This window comes from Marmota flaviventris, chromosome 8, assembly GCF_047511675.1.
Source record: "Marmota flaviventris isolate mMarFla1 chromosome 8, mMarFla1.hap1, whole genome shotgun sequence".
NCBI classification, from domain to species: Eukaryota; Metazoa; Chordata; class Mammalia; order Rodentia; family Sciuridae; genus Marmota; species Marmota flaviventris.
In genome coordinates this window covers 98,157,349-98,161,448 of record NC_092505.1, presented here as the reverse complement: position 1 = coordinate 98,161,448, position 4,100 = coordinate 98,157,349, and the positions used below count along the sequence as shown (strand labels likewise).

General features: G+C 38.3%; 1 pseudogene; it reads left to right on the top strand.

Moving 5' to 3' along the window:
- Window positions 1-299: 299 nt before the first annotated feature.
- On the top strand, window positions 300-2,219 carry LOC114098025 (sodium/myo-inositol cotransporter-like; annotated as a pseudogene).
- The last annotated feature ends 1,881 nt before the right edge of the window (window positions 2,220-4,100 follow it).

Below are 4,100 nucleotides of genomic sequence, written 5' to 3'. Positions count from 1 at the left end.
GCTGCAACTCAGAATAGCTCCTTCAGCACCTGAGTAAATGCTGATGGTCTTTCAGAGTGTGGATTAAGAGTACAAGCTAAATTCTCAAATCCCAATTAAGAAATGGAGGGAAATTTAAACTGTCTCCTTCAGAGTTTATCATCAAGACAGGAAACCAAAGGACAAAGACTTTGACCTGCTGTATTGCTCTGTACAATCCAGTTCATGAATGGTTTACAGACTTGGCTGAGGTTACTAATAAGTAAATAAAAAGTTGGACACTTCTGTCATTTGGATGCTTTTATTCACAATTTACCACAATGAGGGCTGTTCTGGAGATAGCAGACATGGCCACAGTGGCCCTGCATTTTATCCTGGTGATGTGCATTGTTTTTTGTTTTTCCAGGTGGAAATCTAATAGAAGCACCTTACGTGGATACTTCATGGTGAGTAGCTCTATGACCTGGGTAGCAATTGGTGCCTCTCTGTGAGCAATATTGGGAGTGAGCCCTTCATTGGGCTAGCAGGATCTGGAGCTGTGAGTGAATTTGCAGTGGGCACATGGGAATTCAATGCCTTACTGCATTTGCAAATTCTGGGATGGGTTTTCATCCCAATTTACATCCAGTCAGGGGTATACATCATGCCTGAATACTTGTCCAAGAGATTTGGTGGCCATAGGATTCAGGTCTACTTGGCAGTCTTGTCTCTGAATCTCTTTATCTTCACCAAGCTCTCCATGGATCTGTATTTGGGTGCCTTCTTTATCCAGGAGTCTTTGGGTTGGAACTTCCATAAGTCTGTCATCCTGCTCATTGGATGAGCATGACTGCTTTGCTGACTGTCACCGGAGGCCTTGTTGCAGTGATCTACACAGACACTCTGCAGGCTCTGCTCATGATTGTTGGGGAGCTCACACTTATGATTATGGAGATTGGTAGGTGAGAAAGTTAAGAGAAAGTATATGTCGGCCTCACTTAATATCCCTTTCATCTTGTTGGCATACAACTTTTTAAACACAAATTCTTGTAACGTCTACCCTAAGAGAGAATCCCTAAAAATGATGACAGATAGTGATTGTAATTCCTGACAGAAGTTTTCAATGTTGTTCCATGGCCTAGATTCATTCTTGTGTAGACCCCACCTTCAGTGGTACTGGTGGGCTGACCAACTAAGTCACTGTACTTGCAACTTTTGGTAGCCAAAAACATTGCTTACGCCAAAGGCTGGCTTCTTGAAGCTTCTGTCAATGTTTATGATAGTTGTCCCAGGAACGATTTCCAGGATACTATTTACTGATGACATAGCTTGCATCAACACAGAGCACACTGCATGCAAGTGAAGTGTGAAAGCCAAGCTGGGCGCTCCAATATGGCTTACCCACGCTGGTGATGAAGCTTGTTCCTTGGAGCTTGATGATGGCCATCATCATTGCAGCTCTAATGAGTAACTTGGACTCTATATTTATCAATGCCAGTACCAAATTCACTCTTGATGTAAACTCATCCTTGAGAGTGTAAGCTCCCAGCCTAATATTTGTGGGGAGGATTTGTGGCTTTTATGGTGGTGATCAGCATAGCGTGGGTATCAATCACTATGGAGATGCATGGAGGCCAGCTGAACCTTTATATTCAGGAGATAGCAGATTACCTGACCTCCCTAGTTATGACCCTGTTCCTTTTGGCAATTTTCTGGAAGTGTTGCAATGAACAAGGGGCTTTCTATGGTGGAAGGCTGGAATGAAGGAAAGCTGCTCTCAGAAAGATGAACCATAAAAGATACAGGAGAAAAGCATTCTGCAATGCAGTGAGATCAGTGAGGACATCATTTATGTCATTCCCAAGGGGAAATCTGAAGGTAGAATTAAGAGATTTCAGCCTGAAGATGTCAATCTTTTGGTGACCTGCAGAGAGGAGGGCAACCCGGTGGCTTCCTTGGGTCATTTGGAGGCAGAAATACCAGTAGATACTTATTCCAATGGGCAAGTGGCTTTCATGGGTGAGAAAAAGAAAAAGAAAGAAATGGAGAATGGAAGCCAGTAATGGAAGTTCAGAGACTGGTTTTGTGGATTTAAAAGTAATAAAAGCATCAGCAAAAGGAGTCTCAGAGACTTGATGGAAGAGGAAGATGTCTGTTTACAAATGTTAGAAGAGACTCCACAAGTTAAAGTCATACTAAATATTGGACTTCTTGCTGTGTGTTCTCTTGGATTTTTCATGTTTGTTTATTTCTCCATATAATGAGAAAACACTAGTCTTTGGGAAAAAAAATTATGTAACTGTTGCATCTCTTAGGTATTTTTTACACTGTAGGTTTTAGCCAAATTTTACTTAGCAGAAAATCATCTATTTGCAAGACTTTATTTTCCCAGAGATGGATTAAACTAAATCTTCAACTTTTAAACGAAGCAAAACAGACTTGAAAAGTTAAAAAATGTGGTTTAAAAATTTCCATACCAAAGTAAGGAGAGACCAATTATTCTCAGATATCTTAGAGCAGAATATATGTTAAGGTATCATGAATAAGATATTGTCTTCTCTCCCAAGTCTTGGGAGATATTAATGCTGAAGTAGAAGATTTATTTATTTCTTTTTTCTGTCTCTGTAATTCACACTACCTTTTTAAAATACAATAACTTAATTCTCACATGTTGTACAATCAATTATGTTCTGAAATGCTAATGTGTGGTATGCATTTCAAGACAGGTTAGTTTGCCAGGTTAATTTTTTATGTGTGAGTCTGTGGATTCTGATTGCCAAAAGAGAGGAAGAATGTTATCTTGTAGGTATTTTTGTACCATCTGTATGTGGAATGTTGGGAGTGAGGATTTGATCCCATTCTTCCCCCACCACCACCTGTTTTTTCCTACTTCCACTGAAGTTTAATGAACCATATAATGATCATGAAATCTGTTTATACAGTTACATATTAAAATTGTATTACCAAATGATCATGAGGGGAAGTAAAATAAATGTTGCTGATGATCAGAACCCCCCTACAAAAAAATGATTGCTGTCAGCTTTAATTATAAAAACACTATTGAATTAATTAAATACAAGGTTAATGGTATGATGTATCATTTAAAAACACTAACAACTACATATGATCTATGAATGATTTAGTACAAGTGTTTAGAGCAAGAGAGATGAGAGCCCTTTGTCTACGCTGTGCTGGTCACATCACTGGGTTTGGGATTAAACTCCAGTTTTTAAAATTGATTTGTTTATATTATTAAGATTTTTCTCTTTCAGTAAAGAAAATTTTTTTTGAGGAGACATTTTCTAAAATAGTTACATTTCATGTGAAGAAGAAAAGTCAGGGAAGATATGATAGCGGATCCACAAATATTTGAAAAATACTATCTGGGTTAATTAATTAAAGTTCTTTTCAATGCAAGTAGTAGGAATTATGGAAATGTGGAGAATTTCACAGGATCTATGGGAAGTCTAGCACCAGGCATCAGTTTCATAGCTCCAGGTGTCTCACAAGCAGCCCAGCTCAAGTCTCCTTCCTAGGGAGCCGCCATTTTTTGCCTCAGCACCAACAAGCCATCTCTTCCTGGTTCTCTGGAGAGAGAAACTGACTATGCAACTGACCATCAGATCTACTCTTTAGATCAAGGAGTGTAGCAGGGAATAAAGTAGGCTTTAAATTTAGCTTCCTAGGAGTCATCACTGAAACTCCCTCCCTTCACTTTCATTTCATGCCATCTCTAAATCCCAAGTGGATAGATTTTTTAAAGAGGCTTTATTGATAGTGTTCTCCATTTCTTTCAGTGTATTGCTCTAAACCCATTACCTGACAGTTGCTGTTGAGCTTTACTTAAGACTGAGCAGAAGAAAATGTCCTTTATTGAGAGTTTGCTTTTCCTCTGAAATTAATGATTAATATGGTGCACCTTCAAAGGTAGAAGGAATAGCTGTAAGGTAATGGGTTTATTTTAAATCTGGGCCTACAGAGGATAGACCTTTTTATACTAACATTTTAAGTAGTTATAGAATTATAGTAATTTATTTATATAAGAGATGAACTTTGGCAAACTGAAATTTATAATATAACCTATCTCTGTTAACCTATTAACATGGGAACATTAATAGTGAAAGGTATCAATATTTATAAAC